The 22,066-nt window shown below is 42.5% G+C and overlaps 1 long non-coding RNA gene across 1 annotated transcript in view; it reads right to left on the reverse strand.

Moving 5' to 3' along the window:
• Positions 1 to 22,066, reverse strand: part of LOC146176853 (uncharacterized) — a 37,098-nt gene that overhangs the window by 13,063 nt on the left and 1,969 nt on the right. Inside the window, exons 2-3 of the long non-coding RNA XR_014701224.1 lie at positions 11,640 to 11,699; positions 6,613 to 6,780 (exon numbers count right to left, since the gene is read on the reverse strand). This is a non-coding gene — a long non-coding RNA (uncharacterized LOC146176853). The remainder of the gene's footprint in view (positions 1 to 6,612; positions 6,781 to 11,639; positions 11,700 to 22,066) is intronic.

The raw sequence follows: 22,066 nt of genomic DNA on the forward strand, positions 1-22,066 counted from the left end.
ACTCGTCCAGACCGGCCTTCCTCATGATGCACTCTGCATATAGGTTAAATAGGCAGGGCGACAGTATGCAGCCTTGCCTCACTTCTTTCTCAATCGGAAACCAATCAGTAAGACCATGCCCAGTTCTGACTGTGGCCTCTTGCCCTTCATACAGGTTCCTGAGGAGACAGATGAGGTAAATAGGAACTCCCATCTCTTGGAGAGCTTGCCACAATCTGCTGTGATCTACGCAGTCAAACGCTTTTGCATAATCAATAAAGCAGAAGTAGATGGGTTTCGGGAACTTTTGCTTTTTCCATAATCCAGCGAAGGTTGGCAACTTGGTCTCTAGTTCCTCTGCCCTTGCGAAACCCAGCTTGCACGTCCGGAAGCTCCCGATCCACATACTGCTGCAGCCTACCTTGGAGGATTTTCAACATCACCTTGCTAGCATGCGAAATAAGCGCGATCGTGCGGTAGTTGGAACAATCTTTGGCACTGCCTTTCTTTGGAATGGGGATGTGAACTGACCTCCTCCAATCCTGTGGCCACTGCAGGATTGTCCAATTCTTCTGACATAATGTATGCAGATTGTTAACAGCGTCATGGTTTAGGTTTTGAAGCAACTCAGCTGGAATGCTATCAATTCTGCTAGCTTTGTTCTTAGCAAGGCTGGCTAAGGCCCATTCAACTTCTCTCTTGAGGGTGCCCGGCTCGAGATCAGTTATCACAACCGTCTTATGTTGGGTTTGCACATTCGGGTCCTTCTTGTACAGTTATTCTGTGTATTCCTGCCACCGCTTCTTTATCTCTGCGGCTTCAGTGAGGTCCTTGCCTGGCTTGTCCTTTATCACGCCCAGCTTAGGACAGAAGCTTCCTTTGATATCTTTGATTGTCTTATACAGAGCTCCTGTGTTCCTCAATTGGCTGTTGTCCTCAACTGCTTGGCACTGTATGTTCAGGAAGGTATCATTATCTCTCCTTGCTATTTTCTGCAAATCCGCATGGAGAACCTTGTATCATTTCTCTGTCCCCAATAATTTTGCCATCCTTCTTTCCTCAGCTATTTGCAAAGCCTCTTCAGATAACCGGTTTGCTTTCTGCATTTCTTTTGCTTTGGAACTACCTTAGCAGCAACTTCCTGTATTATATCACGAACATCAGTCCACATCTCTTCGGGCTCTTTGTCTTCTAGATCTAATTCTTGAAATTGATTCCTCACTTCCACAGCATATTCTAATGGAACTTGATCCAGATTTTACCTGAAAGGCCTTCTAGTTTTCTGCGTTTTCCTCAATCGAAGCTTAATCTTGGCAATAAGAAGCTGATGATCGGTGCCACAATCGGCCCCAGGCCTTGTTTTTACTGCTTGTATAGCGCTTCTCTACCTCTGCCGGCAAAGAATATAATCGATCTGATTCCTGTACAGACCGTCCGGTGAAGTCCATGTGTACAGGCGCCTCTTGTGCTGTCGAAAATGAGTATTCGCTATGGTCAGGTTGTTTTCTCGACAAAACTCTACAAGCCTCTGCCCAGCTTCATTTGGTTCACCAAGACCGAACTTTCCTGTAATTCCGGATATTTCTTCACTCCCTACCTTAGCATTCCAGTCTCCTATGAGAAAAACGACGTCTGATGATGGGGTGCGGTCTGAAAGGCATTGTAGGTCCGCATAAAATCTCTCATCATCAACTTCTTCAGCAGTAGTGGTCGGTGCATAGACTTGGATAACTGTTATGTTGAAAGGGTTACTTTGGATCCGACGCGAAATCATTTGGTCGTATTTGGGGTTGTACCCTAGCACTGCTTTGCCCATTCTTCTGTTTACTATGAGAGCGACCCCATTCCTTCTCTTGGATTCGTGCCCACAATAAGACATAATGGTCGCCGGAGTTAAATTCTCCCATTCCGGTCCACTTGAGATCGCTGATACCCAAGATATCATTGTTCAATCTGTCCATTTCTCGCTTGACGATATCCAGTTTACCTTGCGTCATAGATCTTACATTCCATGCTGCTATGTGATATATCTCCTTGCAACATGGGACTTTCCGGTCGCTTCCCGACACATCCACAACTGAGCGTCCTTTTGGCTTTAGCCCAGCCGCTTCATTCGTCCTGGAGCTACTAGGAACCCCCCTTTGTTCCTCCCCAGTAACATGTGGGACGCCTTCCAATCTGGGGGGCTCATCTTCCGGCGCCATATCATTAATGGTATTGTGACTGGCCATAGGGTTTTGTTGGCAGGAAATACTGGAGTGGGTTGCCATTACCTTCTCCAGTGTATCACATTTTGTCAGAACTCTCTGCCGTGACCTGTCTATCTTGGGTGGCCCTACACAGCAGAGCTCACGACTTCATCGAGTTTCGCAAGCCCCTCCGCCACGACAAGGCAGTGATCCATGAAGGGGACCACTCAATTCCCCTCTTAAAGCACTTGGCCTTCGAACGGTACCTTCCTTCTCATTATTATAGTTTTTGTTTTGTATTCAGTAACTATGGTGATCACACATCCCATTCCAATGAGCAACAGGCATTCGACGCCTTTCGGCGTTTTGGAAATATTAGGCGGACATGTGACTGAGCAGAGGAGCGAGAGAGGCACAGAAGATAAATGAACAAGGCAGAACACTACCGCAATGATGCCAGCGGTTCTCTGTATAGGAAAAGGCGAGTGGACTGCATATGCACAAAATGAGGCGATGCGGCGGTGCGGCCGCCAACGGAACCAGGTCTCCCGCAGGGGTTTCCGATGGGTATCGGGTTAGTGCTACTGTTCCCTTGGTACACAGCACATAAACAGGGCCGGTCCAACGTTAAAATGGAGTTGAGTCTGACATAAACTAAGGAAAGGTTTTGAAGCACTCTTCATACGAGAATAATTCGTTCTACAAGATCACATTTGCTGGTCAGCATCTCAGCGGCCCTTATGCGCGCCTTTTTGGATTTTTACACAATAATTCATTTCCACCCCCCCCCCTTCCTGCCTCCCTCCCACAGCAAAACTAGCTGCACCCCCTGAGCGCCGCACCCGGTGTTGACCGCATCCCCTACTCTCCCTCGTGATGCGACTGACGGCGTCCAAAGATATTTCCTATACGTGGAGCCGCACAACGTATATACGAAACGATATTAGTGAAGCCTAGCTATTTGAAAATTAGAAATTTATAAGACGAAAGCATTGCCCTTTTTAGGAGTCATCGCCATGGAAACGATGTATTGCGCATATTGCTTTGAACGCATGCATTAGCAATGAACATAAAAGGCTAACCAGAGTGGCAGCAGCCACCTGGACCAGACATACAGTCAGATATTTAATTTATTTATTTTATTTTATTTATTTGTACATACTATAAGTCCATCTGGACTAAGATAGGAGTGGGTTTGACATCAAAATTCATAAACGCAGGCCAGTACGATAAAACAGCAAGTACAGTCAATAAAACACGGTTCATAAAATACAGTCAATGTAATGTACAAATTATGTGCACTCCTGCGTTAAATATTTGCATATAAGGGTAGCAAATTGCTCTCGGGATTGAGCGTTCCCAACGTGGTTAGGAAGGCTGTTCCAGTCGGATGATGTGGCAGGAAAAAAAGAGTATTTAAAACAGTCCTTAAAAAATTTTTCTACTTGGACGTGTTTATTATGCTTATTACGAGTGACGCGCGTCTTTGCTTCGTTTATGTATCGTTCTTTCTTAACCAGGACTAAACCATTTATTACACAATAAAACAAAGTTAGTCTTTTTTCTTTGCGTCTGTGGGAAAGTAGAGACACATCGGCTTGAGCATAAAGAGCGGGTCACTGAATCCAATCGTCGATACCGGGAGAAAATGAACCGTAGCGCCCGTCTTTGTATCTGCTCAAGCTTAGAGACAGATTTTTTTGTGATATGGGTTCCATATTTCGCATGCGTAATCAAGTAAAGGCCGTACAAGCATCTTGTACGCTGTCAGTTTTGTGTCCGTAGAAGCCTGTTTTAGGACGCGTCTAATGTAGCCTAATCGCTTGTTTCCCTTCGCGACAATGTTGTCAATATGTTTTGCCCAGCTAAGATTTGAGGTGATGGTCACGCCGAGGTACTTGCATTCATTTACTCTGGAAAGCGGGCTACCTTGCAAGCTATACACATACTTCAGAGGCTCAAGCTTGTGAGTAATTGTCATGCAAACTGTCTTGTGTGGGTTTAGTGACATCTGCCATTCCGTGCACCAATTATCAATTTGGAGTAGATAATCATTAAGCTGAATTTGGTCATTAACGGATCTGATTTCATGGTAGATAATACAATCGTCTGCGAATAGCCTCGCTTTTACTGGTGAATCCCGGATCACGTCATTAATGTATATCAGAAATAAGAGGGGGCCAAGAACTGACCCCTGGGGTACACCTGATCTAACCTCGCAACAATCGGACCTCTTATCCCCAATGACAACATACTCTCTGCGACCTCTTAGGAAGTCCTCGACCCATCGAACTACACAGTTATGTCCCAAAACAGTTTTTACCTTAATTAGAAGCTTTCTGTGGTTAACCTTGTCGAAGGCTTTTTTGAAATCTAAGAATATAACATCCATCTGGCCCCTGCAATCAACCACTTTACAAAAATCATGACAACATTCCAATAGTTGTGTCACTGTTGACAAGCCCTCGCGAAAGCCATGTTGGTATTCACTAAAAATATCATTGCGCGTTAAGTGCTGGCGAATATGTTTTGATACAATATGCTCTAAAAGCCTACAGCACACTGATGTTAGTGCTATTGGCCTGAAATTTGAAACGTTAGCAGCGTCACCATCCTTAAAAACTGGGGTAACCTTACCAATCTTCCAATCATCAGGAAGCATACCTGTGGCTAAAGATTTCTTAAAAATTACGAAGAGATACCTGGCCGTCCATTCAGCGTACCTCCTTAAAAATAAATTCGGTATTTCATCCGGGCCTGCAGCCTTTGAAGTGTCTAGCTTCAGCAGTGAAGCCAGAATTCCCTCGTATGACACTTGCAATTCGTCTAATTCGGGTAAATTGTTATGCGATGCAAACTGTGTCGGATCTCCGTCATCCTAAGTAAAAACACTTGCAAAGAACCCATTGAAAGCCTCCGCAATTTTAGCCTTATCCTCAGTGAGACCCTGATGCGTATTCATTTTTGTTATTGGTGTCTTGGTTGCCGACAAGTGTCTCCAAAACTTTTGGGGAGATTCACGAAGATATTTACTCCTTGTGATGTTGTAAAACTTATGTTTCGATTCTTTATTCATTAATTTCAACTTTTCACTTAATGTCGTTAAGTCCTCACGTAACGCCGGGTTCACTGATCGCCGCAACCTTGCTTTACGTCTGGACACTTTTCTTTTTAGTTGAAGAATTTCTCTCGTAATCCACGGGTTGTGGATACGTTTTTTCTTACATTTCAAGGGTACATATTGTGTTATACATTTGTGAACAGTTTCTTTGAAAGTTAGCCATAGTCTTTATGCCTGTGTAAATTATTTTTTTCTGCCGCTCGTTTTACGTCATCTGCTATGGATTAAAATTTGGCTCCCGCTTGTCTCTTAATATATGTCAAAATGAGGCTGAAACCTCAGCTCAACCACTGCTTATAAAAAAAACATGTAGCCATTGATTTGTGAAAATGCTCAGCGAAGAAGTAGGATACACATTCTCAGACACCAAAACTAGGAAGATAATTTTGATCAAACGTATACTGGAGTGTGCCCGAAAACAATAATGAGGCCTGGGGCTGTGCTTGAATAATAAATAGTCATTATTGTACCGCGAATGAAATAAAAGGCTTTAATCGTTCCAGGAGCCATCATCAGACTGAATTGCTCTTATTGCAACTTTAGTTCTGTAACTATTCTGAAATAGAGAAATTTCGAGAGGCTTTTGTCTTACTATCATCAGTGAATTACTGCCGGAGGTAAACGTTCTCTCTGTTAGTGAAAGATACACTTTTTTCCACACCTAAATAGGACAACAAAATATAAGCTTTCATGCATACATGTCTGAGATGCCCAACGAAAAGACCAGACTTACATCGGATCAAAGCCGTGAGAGATCTTGCGATTTCAATATTAGTGATGCAGCCTGTGACTTTCTCACGCCCTCTCCTCTTCTACCCTCCCTCTTTAATCCCCCATTCTCCTTCCCCAGTGTAGGGTAGCCAACCGGAATTCATTCTTTCTGCTTAACATCTCTGCATCCCGCCCTCCTTTTCTCCTCCTCCTCCTCCTAAAGGTTCTCAGTGCGTAAAAATTGACGTGCAGAAAAACGCACAAAAATGTACCGAAAACAAAGGGCGAACGGCTCTTTCCTAAAGATATGCACGCCTTTAGTGCTATATGTAATATTAGTGCATGTATTTCTTCTGATTTACGCGAGCAACGCACACAATATAGTATAAACATTTCTATGTTTTTTTGGCGCAAAGGAAACCTCCGAAGGGAAATTTTTTACGATCTGCAAGGATGGAAATACAACATAATTTAAAATATTAAGTTTGGATTATGCCAGGTCAATTTGAACAGTGTCATAAAACAGTATACATGGAGATCTAGTTTCATGCTCTTGAAGCCGCTTGAAAACAAAAGCTACGAGTTTCTATCAAAATGAGAATCTCAACTTACCCCCACACCGTTTGTAGCAATCCGCGCAGGTATGAAAGGTGTCTCCAACATAGCATATTTTGAACTCTGAATACTCGCACATATTTCTTGTAGAATTGTAGAACCAAATAACAGATTTCTTTACACAGGATTCTCGCATTTCCCCGTAGCATGGCCTAGGAACGAATGCTACATAGCAAGGCATCCATTAGTAAGTTAAAAATCACTATTTCACTAACACGTAATTGAAAGCATTAATGCATTTTCTGCAGCCACAGACAAAACCGTGTACACTGACTGTTATCGAGCAACAGCGAACATTATTATACAAACATAAATTACGGCTTCCGTTAGCAAACAATCACAAAGGCATACAGTATTTCGGCAATATCTTTATTCAGAGGTAAGTTTCGCAAAGTATAGAATTTTTCTACCTATCGACGTTCTTTGCAGAACTGTGCTCTCAGGATTCATTCAGATCGCTGTAAGTTATCGAACGCCAAAATTTCAATTCCGAAGAATGAGCATTGACCAATATTTCGAAAGCAAAGGCCTTTTAAGCTTTCAGAATTGTGTGTTGAAACTGTAGGGTGTCTTAGAAAGAGCACTACAGACTGCACAATTTCATAACGGCGCGCCCTTGCGTAGCTCCATTTGCTTCTTAAAGGTTGCAAGTTCCATTTTCTAGAAAATTTGCGTATTACATCATCATGGACGCTAATGTGATCACACCTTTGCGTGTCAAAAAAGCTTTATAATTCACAGAGAAACCATGTTTTGTTGATAGAGAAGTAACGTTAATGACATTACTGCACCCACATATGTGCCGAAGAACTGCTATGCACATTGCAAGCCAAACCAGAAAGGGGACGTTACAGCGCCGCCTTATCGGTACAAGATATCGGCCTGAGGACCTATATAATGTTTCCGCATTGAGAAATTTATATAGAGGTGCGCTTTGCATTCAGAAAGCCACTGTCAAATTTGGAACACGAAGGAACAATCTGTGCTGGCAATGTGATATCAGGACTCGATTAGGTTCGGTGGTGCCCGCATGCCTGAGCCAATTTTCCTAGACGTTTTCGTAAAGCAGGGGAACGGCGATGGCTTTTAATTCGAACGAGCCTAATAGGTTATTGCTTATTATACTCGCATTAATTCATTCAAGTATGGAAGCCTCATTAACATCGCTAGTTCAATACGACCAATAAGAATATTTTAGGCTTTGCCAGTTCTTAAAGCGGTGATCCAGAGTCACAAGGCGCCGTTATTTCTTTTTCTTGATGTTATCTTTCTTGGCGTTTTCACCATTAGCACCACCATTAGCTTCCAAGAAAATTTGTGACCAGAAATGATGCCGCTCATAATCTTGTTGACATAATCGCGCGAACAGCAAGTTATTAGACAATGCAGGGATAACTACCATTGATTTCGCGATTTCTTCATTCATTCGTACATGTCGACTGAATAAAGCATTCTGCGATTTGTATTTGAAAGAAACTAATAAGTAAAAAATATGGCCTCGAATAAATATGCAATTGGTTTGGCTTGGTTGAGGGTGCTTAAAGTCGCAAATAGGCTCAGGCCATGAGAGAAGCCCTAGTTGAGTACTCTACAAATTTCCACAAGTGAGGTTCTGTAAAACGCACTGACACTGCAGAGTACATGGGTGCCTTATTTTCTGCCCTAATTATGAAAGCCATCATTCCTACAGTCCTCAAACTGTGAGTGAACCGTCATAAGGGAAGTGAAGACTGATTAACAAAGGCAGCATAATTTGGACGCTTTTTTACGAAGTAAGCATTAAAACACAAGTCGATAAAAACTACTGAGCAAGAATCTTGCGGAAATAGCGACGCGCAAGCCTTGTCGAAACCAGGTTCGGCTACTGGTTGGATTCCGCAATAATGGTTGCATACTGGTTAGGTTCGATTAAAAGTGCATGATACTGTCCTCCTTTCCAACTGCAAAATCAACAGTACAAGGTTAGCTCCAGAGCTGGTCGACAACCTCACGTGTCTCTTCTTGTGCAGATCGTAATTATATTACCGCACTTCTACCACGGAATTCGCGGGTGTATACACACGGAGGTGTGAAAGCAATCCTACAGAAGGTCTGATCCTAAAAATGTGTAATGCAAGGGCCGCCGCTTTTATTGGCTATACTGTTTCGTTAGGACGCAACAACGCGGCCTCGCGTGAGAAATTTAAATTAAGTCCGGTACATTGCTTGCCCAACACGCGAGTCTTCCTTATAGGTATTTCAATTTCCCCAGCAAGCAGAGAGGGTGATGGGGTCTATCACTGTGAGGTAATTGGTGGGTGGCCATTAACATTTATAGTGCTTTCATGCAATTTCTTACAGCGAACTCGAACCAATCAGGTACACACCTGGGTACAGGATCAGTAGGCGAGCGTTTTTCCCATTCATCAATCGTGGCGTGCGCTTTCGCACGTCTAACTAGCTTTGGTAGGGTTAAACCTCGCCCTTTTACGCGGCAAATCCAAGATGGGTGACAGAAGTAGGGTAAACTGCGTGTCTTCACGATCATACTAGCCGCTACACAGGGGCTAATTGCAGACGCCACGATTAACCTTCTCTAATGTGACGCGGGGACTGCCAAATGGGACCACATGTACCATTAAAACTGTAGCGCATCATTCCCTTTTTCGTATAATGTTTGCACAAGCCTGCTTTGGCGCATTATCTAACATCTAGTTAAAACCTTTTCATATTCCACAAAGAAAAAAGGCCAAGGAAACAAACTCATTGCCTTAACTGCTATTACTCGGCATTTGGGATGACTGCTCTATTTCATAAATGTTAAACACCTATCATATATAATATTTAGCACACGCTACATTTTTCCGTATTTCCTAGTTGCGAATGCTGAAAGCAAGGTTCCTGAATATCATCAGTTTCGTAGCATGGCGTTTAAGTTTTGCGTCATACTTATTCGAGGATATATCATCTGTAATATAAAAAATATTATGGTGATACTGCTGGGCAAAAATAACGCGCAGGAAACAAAAGCCCTACTATTAGTTAATAAACGGCTTTCATCAGTGGCTTTTCTGTTTAAATGTGTTTAGCACGTGTGATACATACCGGGTGTCCCAGCTGACCTGAAGCAACGGTTAAAAATAAAATATTTGAGGTAGGCCAACGAAACCGGGTGTCTCAGCTAACCTGAAGCACAGAACCGGTTAATTGGAGAAATATGGGAGAGGCCTTCGCCCTGCAGTGGGTATATTCAGGCTGATGATGATGATGCTGAACGAAACCGGTTTCATACAACTGCAAGCCGCTTTGTGCACCACAGGCAAGTTTATTTTGTTGCGTAATCACTTACCTATCAAATGGTAATTTTTATAATTTCTGAAATGTGGACTTCCGTCCCATAAATATCAATTGGAAAGTTGGAGAGCGCCTTCAAAAATCCCCATTCCATTAATTACGATAAAGAAAGCATCATGTGTATCTTTTTGTCCAAGCAGGAGAGAAATACCGTAAAATAGAAATAAAATCACATGACTAGCGCTTTCGCGCGCCACCACTGTGGTGCTCTCAGTCATGGTTTTATGCCCGAGGTCAGCTGCGGCCGTGTCGCTTCGGCCCCGCGATAGCGGCAAGCCGGTATGCATGTGATGGTTTCTTCGCCTATGTCAGACAACCGGCACACGAGGTGGTGCAAGTAGCAGCGAGCGCGGCGAGCTTGTTCAAACCATCGTCAACATGTCAGCCTGCCATTATAACGGAACCGTCCAGCCACACAGATCATTACCGGCTGGCTCGACCATAATGACATCCCATAAAAATGAACAAGAAAGAAGCTGGAAACTTTCTTTCGTGGTGTCACTCACTGCACATACCCCTCGCGCCCGAAAACATGAGAATTCTTGGTTTTGCTAGCAGATTTTAACTTTCCTAAAGAACTGAGACTATGAGAACGCAGTAGTTGAAGGCTGCGGAAATTTGAGAACGATGGAGTTATTACTTCTTGCAGTGGCATCACACAGTACACGGACCTTTGCTTTTCGGCTGCCTGTGTTCAGAATTGCTCCACCATAACCACTGCTCGACAATGGCGACCATTAAAACTTATATGGTCTAGCATGGTGCAATGTAAGTAAAACGGAATTTTGGCGGCACGTGAGGTATCTGTTCGAAAGTGACTTCTAATACAAAGTATATTCGTTATCTACTACAGGTTTTTTTATTTGCAAATAAGGGAATAATTTTATAGAGAATGCATACTTCTTCCTGGATCACAGTTTCGGGACTGCCGGATTTCTGGAGATGACAAGACTCGTACGGTGAACATTTGCAATTAGTAAATCAAGCAGAATTACTGTTTTTTTTTTTTCAGGTTTTATTAATTACTTTTTTACGGAAAGGAGTCTTATGAACGCATAAAGACTCGAGCGTAAGTGTATGTAAGTGAGCTATAGGCCAGCGAGTCAGCCTGACACGATGGTATAAAAATTTATTCAACGAAAATCATAGCTTGTGAAAAGAGTACAGTCATTTTGAGCATGAAAATTCAGGAACAGGTTGCTAGCGAATATTGCCGCTAAATATTTAAGGCTAGGGACCTTATTCCATAACGATTAACTTAGGGGACATTCCTGCTTCGTACTCCATAAAACGATTTGAGCCTCCAGATTTTTAGTCGCAAAGCGCATGACCAAGCTTCAAAATGTTTCTCAGTTAATAAAGACCTTCCTCGAAGAGAAATCAAATTTGATTTTTATATTCCCGTTCACACTGTCAACCCCAGAATCGAGCTAGAAAGATAGACGTTAAGGTCTGAGCTCAAAATGGGAATCCTAACAAAAAATATTGCCGCACCATACAGACAGGTCATGTGTGAGCATTTCAACCAAGTGGAAGCACACTAGTGTGAAAACGTAACTGAAACTTGGGCGCCTGAGACAAGGTGCTCATCAGAATGCACAAACTAATAAAGTAACGCACTTTTCCTTCATAAGTTACCAAGTGTCGAAATGAAATGACCAATTTGAGTTATAAAACTGATAGTTACGTACGTGGTCGGGAGGGTACTTCAGGTTCAACTAATTCTGGTTTATCACGGATAACGCTGCAACCTGGAAGGAGAAAAATATATCAAAATGCGGCCCAAAATTCCTAACGGCACATTTGTTTCAATCGAAGACAGTTTTGTTTACTGGCGAGTCCAAGAGAGGTAAAACTGCATTAAATAAATTTTTTTGTTTTCGTATTTTTTGTATACTGTGGAAATGTAAACGAGTACGGTAGTAGAGTATTTCTCTATCTTAACGCCTAATAGGTTTTATGGAAAATAAAACGGATCTTGGCAAAGGAGTCGTTTTCACGCACAAATTAATAAAACCTTCCATAGCTTCTCCACATGCGCATGTCTAACCGGAACTCCATTACGCCCCTAGTAATAAAGTTATTACTACTACTACGTCCGCTACCCCGTGCACTTGTGCTTGTCGCGCCTTGTACCTTGGACCTGGCCAAAGCGAACAGCCGCACACCATGTCGTTCGCGCAATATATAGCCGTCGATGTATATATTCTACTCTTTCTCTCTCTCCGCTCGTCGACGGCACGTGGAGCGCCAGGTGTTTTTTGTGTGCGTAACCGGGACTCGTATTGCCGAGCAAGGTTCTCTGACTAGCGCCGCTTGCGCGGCAGTTAAATAAGTGCTGTCGGTCTGGCGGTACAGTAATGCTACAATAAGCAGTTTTATTTTGATCAGTACTTTCATCTTTCGAGACACATCTGCCTCAGAACGCTATTTCACGAATTTGCAATAAATCACAGAGTGGTATAGTTGCAATGACGAATATTACGTAATAAAGGTTAAGGGAAGGACAAGTATGTCAGACTTATCTCCGCCGTCGTGATAATCTGAAAGGGAATATGATTCTACAAGAACGCAACAAACATTTATTGGACCCGCCTTCAAAGTATTTTTCTTCGCGAACGTGAAGTACACTTAGTTGAAATTTCTTGATCCCTTTCTTTAGAGTAAGCTAAATAAAAACTGTGTCCGAATTTCACTTTCAGATAGGAAACATCGTCCCGACCTGCCATTCCATGGAAAATTAAAAAAAGCTATACACTTTATTTTGTAAAAAGAATTAGTAAGGTCTTTAAAGCTAGAAAAGAAAATTACAAAACAGAGTGGTACAATAATAACGCGATAAGGCGTGAACAACGCTCAACGCAAATTGCGATACCTGGAGATGAAAATCTGGACTAGTCGAGAGGGTGTAACGTATCAGCCACACTGACTAGGGCGAGTAGTTTAACAAACCGTGTAACGATCACAAAGTACAAGCGTAATGACGTCACTTGACAATTCGTATTGGTCTACGTGGTCATGAAATCTGAAATAGCGACGATAAATTGAAAACGATATCAGAGTATTAAACACGGATTCAGGGCGAGTAACTATGCTAGAAATAAAGCTAAGGGTATGTGTGAATTGAGCCTCCTAGTAACTTTTGAATGCGAAGCGGAAGCGTTACGGAGAGACCATCAATGTACGTTTGCTGAGCTTGATTGAAAGCGGCGCTTAGTGTGCTGCTGTAAATAAATACAACATAAACATAGATGCAAGGTGTTTGTCCGAGAAGGGAAAAGCAAAGGATAACAGCAGGAAGGGACTCTTTAGCGCTGTAACATCGCATAATTAGGGCGGAGCAAATATTCCTTAGGAATATCTGTTTCCCAGAACCTCGCCAAATCTAAAACCCTTAGCAGCTCGAGTAATTTTAGGCGAGGGAGCACCAAATCCGGTATGTGCTGCTCTGGAGTTTCTAAATTTAAAGCTGGTACCGTTCCTAGCGGGGATGGCCTAATCAAAACAATATTATGACCCGACACTTACCTCTCACATAACCGCACTGAGCCCTTCTTGATCCGATTAGCGAATAATAGCCTAGAATACTGCCCGCAAATGCATGCAAACAATTGTTTGGCTGTATCTTTTTAATATGCACTGTCACCGCACAGCACACTGGCACCTTGCTTTTCGCATCCATGGAAAAGCACCTCCCGCAGACAGGATTCCATCCCGCATCCTTGGGAAAAGCAGTCGAGTGCCCTGACCAGTCTGCCACGACGACCGGAGGTGCAAGCAATATACTATTGTGAAAGTAACAGCTTGGAGTGGGACACAAAATGGGTGCAAATAAATACTGTGCGATTTACCCTATATTAACCATATACTATCCCCAATATATAGATGCATGCGCTCTGGTGAATGTTCTGTCAAGCGCACACAGAAAGAGTATCACAACTAATTCTGCAACTAAAGAAAACTTTGTACATTAGTTTCACGTACTTTTAAGTCCCCACGTGTCAGAAGTGATAGCTTAGCGTAATCGACTGAAAATATTCGCCTATTATTAGGATCTAACGTGAGTATTTATGTTTTATTTCTTTGCTACAGGATTTCTTCACTTGTTTCAGCTCGGATAGGTCTGGCTTATGTACACAATGAGGAGGCTATAGCGTTCCCGCCGATATATATGCATTGTGAACACTCCGCGTGCCAACCGCACCCATATCTAGTTAAACTAACTCAAAGAAACAAACGGAGCTATACTGCAAGTAGATGCAAGAGCGATAGAATTAATCAGATGTGTGATAGAGCCGACACACGTCTACTCAGACTCAACACAAAGTATCGCGATGACAGAAACGTGCGTTTTTAAACAATATAAGCAACGTTTGCCATTTGTTTCTCTGTATATCATGTTTCGGGATGACCATGCCTTCATAAAAGAATAAATCATGTCCTGTATGTTTTTTATAAACATTTATGCAAAATGAAAACGCAGTTGAGTTCCACCCTTTGCACCATTTTCTGTTGAATGGTTGTTCCTATGTTCCGTTGGGACATTCCACAGAATCCGTTTCTAATGTTCTGTAAGTCACGGCACCTCATGCTCATGCATTATTGTACAAAATTGACTTTTGTTGGAAATACAGACGAAGTCATGTGGATCCAAAAAGGAAGTCTGCAGGATGTATGTATTTTCTCTCCGCTAAAACTTTTAAAACGGCGAACAATCCCCTGAATTTCCACTGTTTGTTTAGCAGTCGATGAGAGTGCCTTGCTTCATACAATTACCCATCGCAGTCTGCTCACAAACCGCCAGCGTATGAGCTCTTGCTCTTCGATAAGAGTTTGCTCTAATTATATTACAGAAAACCAAACCTAGGCCCGCATTCCGAGTTTGCATTGTTATCGAAGTGTCGCTATCTCACGTGACCTCGAGTCCTTTGATTGGTTGAAACGCCGGAACCGAGCGTTGCCACTACGAAACCGGTAGAGGTGGCAACATCATTTCCCAGCGTTTCCACCAATGATGTGACTCGAGGTCGGTGAGATAGCGACACTCACGATAACGACGCAAGCTCGGAATACGGGCCGTGATGCCAAGTTTGAAGGCTTAGTATTATGCTGATGATCTGTAGGGACTTTGACCGGCTTTTATTTCTCACATGAAGTGTACTTTGCTCATGCAGTGCAATTATTCTCTTCCTTACAGTGTTTTAAAATAAATGTGCTCGTTTAACTTGCTAATTTAGCCTTTTGAAGCAAGACGTAAATAGCTTTTTATTCTAGTCTTTCTGGTCCAGGACTCATAATCGCACAGTCTGGTCAGTTTGTGACCTGTTTGAGCCATAACTCTGAGAACTGCTAGCTGTCTGTAAGTAAAGACCGTGTAGGTTAGAAAGAGGTTTCTGATTGTGGCTCAATGACAACAGTGTGTATATGGCTGTTGGCTTATAGCATCGAGCCACATACATACAACAGAAATAGGTTCACAATCAGAAGCACCCGTTTGGCCTTCCCTTGTGTAACTCTCTTCAGTAATTTTGATATACTTTGTAATTCGGTTGTTTTGTTTTTAGTAGATGTATAAGAAATATGGAGGTCCTTCGCTCAGCTCTTTGAGAACTACGCCCATCATGATGGATCTGTGAACAAAGGAAAACACCACATTTCGCAGGGCAAACAAAGATACGCCTCGAGTAAAAAATGAAATCTGGATGCAGCATTTTACTGCGGTATTCACAGTGTGAGAATACTATGATGTATGTGGGAAGCAAACACGCATCGACCGTGCATTTATTATACTTTTTACTCAGGGCGAATGCTTACCAAACTCATTGCCAGTTATTACACGTAAACACGTCGCCCAATACAGAGCAGTTATTTCTGGTGCTGAATTTCTACAAACCATTGCTGGACGTTTACGCTAAAAATACTGTACAGTATATGCTATTTTTTATGTGCAAATAAAGAGGAGCCGACTGCATGGTAAAGAATTGTATGGCAGAACATTTTTGCCAGATCGAATGCAAACACACTGAAACGTGTTTTTTATTTTCATGTTATTTCAGCCGACACACGCCGGTGCTGCTCCAGTTTGCACTACTGCCGCAAGGAACACGTTTCACTAATATACTGGCCAATCGTACCCACGTGCTCCAGCTACAAACTCGATTCGTCATGCCTTAGGCTTTTACCTCACTGATAGTCAACCTCCCTTGCACCACCCAGGTATCAATGTACGCCGATGACATGCCCACTTTGGCATCCTCTGCGATGCGTCTCCAGGTGCATGCAAGACTTCAACGGGCAGCAACAATAACTACATCTCACCTTCAGTATCAAGGTATCTGCGTATCACCGGCAAAATGCGCGCTAGTGAAATATACACGCAAATCTATGAATCCATTTCCGGTGTGCATCCATGGTCATAACATTTCTTACTACAAATCTTATTGTTTCTTAGAGATTCTGATAGACCGCAATCTAATATGGAGCCCGCTTCGCACATTATTCAAAAAATCTAACCTCCATCGCTCATTAATTCGCTATCATGGCGAAAAATCATGGGGATCTTCGGTACAGCCAATGCTGCAGTTGTACAGAGCAGTATTTTTAGAATTACTGCAGTATAGTAAACCTGTACGTAGCACATGGAAGACTAATCTGCATGCCCTCCAGGCAGTTCAAGGTTAGACCCTTAGCACATGCTTGGGCCTCCCTCAGAGCGCTTCAACATTGTGAAGTATTATACTCGCCAAAGACCAAGGACTTTCGACATAAATTGCTCTAGACTCCTTGCGAATGCATACGTGACATGTGCCAAGGGTTCCACAGCATCACGTTGCACAAATGCCTCTTCAGAGATCACATTTCGCATTTACAAAGATCGTAGCAATACACCAGTCAACAATTACAAAACAGTGCACTCCGTCGGCAGGACCTCCGTCACAACTGTGGAGTCCACGGCTCCCATGTGTACGTCTTGCTGTTCCGGGGATATCGCAGAAATCGAATTTATCAACGGAAGCCCTTCTAAGAACTCACACAATTCATTCTACACAATGGCTACTGGGACCGTACTCACATCCATACGGATGGCTCGGTAATCTCTACCAGTTCTGCCTGCGCCATCGTCACTACTGCGAGGCCAGCAAACATATACCATCTCATTTCTCACAAAAATACCTCTACCTGATGAGAACTGGCTGCTCTTTGTGCTGCTGTAAAGTATATCTCGGAACAAACTTCTCAAAGATGCCCTGTATTCTATTATTTTAAACATGTCCTTACAAGAGGCTCACGAAATCATCTACAATTGGCTACCAGGCCAGAGTTGAATTGTTGACAGCAAATTAGCGGAAAACGCTGCTCGATCGGGTCACGAAACAACCACCATTGTCCAGATACTGTTGACAATAGGTGACGTAGTAAGACACCTTCGACTACTCGCCCAAAACGTGACTAGCCAATCAAGGTCTACGCCTGCAGGCTGGATATTCCGCTCGCGCCACTTTGACCTAATTACTTCAACTGCAAATAACATTCGGTCTCCACTGCTGTGAAACTACAATGTTGTGCGGCCTGTAGCTAGAAGTGGCGTTTAGAAACGCCTATTCCCATCTCATCCGAATCGCATACTCTTTGAAGTGTGAGCAGTGCGGGTGTGAAGAAACGATTACACACATACTTTGTGACTTTGAGTGTGAGCTGCCTTTTTTATTATTACAGTCTGCCGCTTAGACAATCGCCCTCTTAAAAAAGCGAAGATTGTGGTCCTTGGACGACACCGTTTTCAGATAGGAAAGCGGTGAAGGCGCTCCTGAAGTGCTTAAAGTAGCCGGCGTCAAGTTCTTAAGTTTGTGCTCTCTACCCTTTTTTCACTCACAATCTTTGTACATGTGACAAACTCCTTTCCTCGGCTCTCTTCATTTCCTTTTTCTCCCTCTGTACCCCTGCCCACATGTAGGCTAGATTCGTGGGCATCGCCTAGTTAAGCTCTCTCACTTTCTATTCGGCTATTTCTCTTCTCTCTTCATAACCACGCGCTGAATGACGCTTTGTTTGCTACGTGTTCAGCGCAAAAAAAAAAAAAACACCTGATGCGCGGCGTTTCATTTTTTTTCGTGGCTTGTGCAAACGCGATTCCCTGGGTTCAAGTTCGTTCAAAAAGTCGCTAAATAGTTATTTTGTCCTTCCGGACACCAGAAATGCGTGTCAAATTATGAAAGCATGCCGACAAAGCTTTACGCTCTTTAATTTATTGATTTTGTGTCTAGACGTGACGACTTGCTTCCCAAGAAATCCTATCCCGTTTTCAGAACCCTATAGTCAATATATTAAATGTAAGTAGCCACAAAGTCATGCAGATTTCACCAGCACACACTGCAACCCTGAGAGCAACAGTCTTATGCTAATTTACCGACCGCACTTTTCATTGTATTAAGGAAGGTCGCTACCATAACAAGCGAAATAATTGTGCGTAAACTATTGTAAATAGTATCCAGTTTTCCTAGAATTAAGGTAAAGACCACAAACAAACGCATTAAATCCGCCGGTCTCCGTAGATGTCACGGTGAAAAAGCCGAAGTGCATTTCAGGTTGTACTGAAGAGGATATTGGCATATCTAGATGATCGAGGTTCCCGAACAATAGTACTGTAGTTCACGCGGTGCCACACAAAAAAAGTGAGCATTACCACAAAGGTTGCTTCCGCCAACAAGGGTCCAAGCAGCGTTAAATAACCGCTCCCTACCGTACCCAGAATGTTGGTCTACTTGAGTAAAAAAAGTGACAATGATGCGCGATGACTGAACCAGTGTCTAAACGCGCGCATTAAAAAGGCTACGAGACGGAGTTAGACATTTCTACACACACATTGTGTCGATTGTTGCATTCGTCAAACCGCAACTTCAAGCAAAAAAGAAATGGTGTAGAAAGCGTGCTGACGCTCATTAAAGGGGGAGAAGGGAGCTCCAATCGGCGAATTGCTAGTAGAAACAGCACTGAGGCTAAAACGTGACTTAAAATTCCTATCAAAATATTCGTGGCAGTTTCCCGGTATTAAGAAAGCATGCAAAGCTGACGACATGCGGACGATGCAATCAACGCGGCCTCTAGACCGAGCCAAGATGGCGAACTGAAATTGTTGCCGCGGTGTTGCCGGCCACCAAGCAGTTTCTAATACCGTCTTTTAAACAAAATTTCTACACGCGTTCATTGCATTTCTCATGGAGGCGTAAAGCTGAGTGTTCGATTTGCTATCGTAGTCGTTTTTACTCTGTTCGGCTTTGGATAACGGGATGAAATGTATATTTTTTCTTTATGTTTCAATTACAGTACTAACCTGTTCTGAAACAGGAGTTGTCGAAGTGAGATTTCTCGCCAGCTTTCATCTTCATAAAACTTCATATTCGAGGTTTTGTTCTTTCAATGTCCTAGCATTTCTTTCCTCTTAATTGAAATCAATGGGCGAATAAGCCGGACAAATCCCAAGCAATTCTAGTCATAAACTGATCTAAAGTATCCATATTCATTCAAGGAATTGAACAACCGTCCATTCACGTCCCAGTCAAACTCGCTAGCCACTACACCACGGCGAGCCTGGGCGAACTGTCCATAATTCTTCTTGCCTCCCATAAAGATGATCGAAGTAAATAAAGAAATAAGAATACTATGAAAAGAAGGAACAAAAAGTTATTCGAAAATAAAACCTATACTGTCTGAAGAAAACTGCAAAAAGAAACATTGGTGCACTTATTGCCACCAGAACAGCAGTAACATCGCCCACTCTTCTGCATTTCTCCAATTGTGGTTCAGCAGCGATCTCATTCTTTTTTTTACTGGAGAACTCCTACATTATCAGCTCATATTTCACACAGCTTTGCAGTTCGTTAGACGTCCTTTATTGCTTAGTCTGTTCACTAGACGCTAACAATTTTCCGAAAATGGCGTTCTCACAAGATGTGTCCCATGCATATCCTTGATTCTTTTATGCAGTCAAGACACTAGAATATATGTGTTGGTTATGTGTTTCTAGCTGTTGTTTGGTATATTTAAGTCAGTGTGCCTTTTATGTATCCGACTTGGTTTTCTTATTTGCCTTTATAGTACGCCCAATTTCTGATTGGTCAATTTTCGGGGGGTATAAGCGCAACCCAACAGCATTATCAGATTTGTAATTTTTACCAAACGCCAGAGACACTTTCATTAAAAATAATTTTTATGCGATCGAATAAGCGATGTAATAATTTACATGCTGCAGCAAGTAGGCTAGTAATAATAAAGGCTGTATACTTTTTTATACTCCTCATTACTTATATAACTTGTAACAGATAAAAATAAAAAAATATTTTAACAGCGGTGTCTTGAATTAGACTGGCCAGTGCAATTGTCAAAATTATAAATGGTTTACTTCTTGGGGCACAAACGTTTGAAACTGCGCACAATTGTGAAGGTTCCTATGCTATGAGGGCATCACGTATTCTCTGGGGATCACAGTTACGTATTGGGCTTTAATAGGCACAATGCGCAGGTACTCAGGGGTAATGCAAATTCGGGTAGTGGACAAGAATATTTAGAAAGTTTTCGAGGAAACATAGAACTGTTTTTGGACTTGACAGGACACACCTGAAACAATCGCTATTAACTTGAAATTGGATAACTTATTCATAAACTGACAACCTCTGTAAGTATACATAGAGCATTTGAATTGGGCCAGGCTAGCAGAATTTACTTAGGTCAATCCCCGGCATCCTAGTTGGACAGTCAAATACTATGGTAGGGCCTAAATATTTTTAGTGTTGGCCGGGCTCCCTTTGTAATTTGTGACGGCTCCTGACCGATTCGCCGAGCAAGACGTCATAGTGATAGTTCGCAAATTTCATGTTTCTGGCGACCATTTTCCTTGATGCAGGCGTCGTCATAGTTACATATATATAATGCGTTGGCATCAAATTAATTTAGTTTAAATTTTTCTTGACGGAGACGGTCACAGTCTCGGCACTGGCGCAACATTTTATGCATAGAGCTATGTTCGCTCCTTGCAAGCTTTGGCTTTGCTTCGTCCACTTAAAATTTAAGAGATACGATCGTATATTTCTATCGGTCCTCAAACAGCTAGGTTTCAGTTTCGATAACGGAGTTTGAGATATTTCATTTCCACATTTTTGCCGCTACCTTTTCTTGCCTCAATGCTGAAAATTACTTCACCTTGGAAGATGTTGCTCTATCACGGGCATGTGTCGCATCTACTTCTTACGTATTTGATGAGCAAGTTCAAGGCCATGTGCGTTTTACACGTCTCATAAACTCAAGGCGAAAAACGCTGCATGAGCGGCAGCCTTGGGATAATGCGTCGTTCTCAGACACACGTTTTGCAATGGTGATAAAAAAAGTACAGAGATATCGCCGGAACAATCAAAGCACACTGGATTTATGTAAGTGCTTTTCTGTGAGCTTGATATAACAAAGGAATTATGTACACCATGGAAAATGATGAGGCCACGGGGCCGCAGCTTTGAACACAAACTTTAAAAGGAGTGGTAGAGATGTTGCACATATTTGAAATCAGCATCATAAAGGGAGTGTAAACTCGCGCGGAAAAAATCAGATAAAACTAAGGACGCGAAACAATATAATGCGGCAAAATGTTTGTGAACATCAAGTTAAAATTTAGAATTACAGCTTTATTAGGCAATATTGTTTATAACAACCACGACACCAGTCGAACACAGAATCTGCACTGCTTAAAGTGTACTGAGTTTTATTTTGCACCAGTACACCAGAGTGCCGCTATACTAGCATAGTACTTCCTGATGTTAACACACGTTTCGTGTTTGTCACAGCACTGCACAAGCAAAATTCGCTTATAGAACCCGTCTTCTGTATGGGTCATCCCATTTTAATAAAATGGCAGTGCTTTCAGCCACCGGACCACAAATGGGAATATGAGCAAAAGATCAGGCGAAAAGTGCGTGCTGCAATCAGCTTTGTCATGGGATGCAGGTTTTTCTTATCAATTGTTCATAGTGCTTACTGGCTTTAGGTTAATCCTCTGGTGTCCAACTTCGATGTTTTTGAGGGACTGATGATTTTGGAACAAGCTGTATATTAGAGCTTGTGTCAGTTTCAA

This window comes from Amblyomma maculatum, chromosome 10, assembly GCF_055883805.1.
Source record: "Amblyomma maculatum isolate TAMU_Amacu chromosome 10, ASM5588380v1, whole genome shotgun sequence".
Taxonomy (NCBI): Eukaryota; Metazoa; Arthropoda; class Arachnida; order Ixodida; family Ixodidae; genus Amblyomma; species Amblyomma maculatum.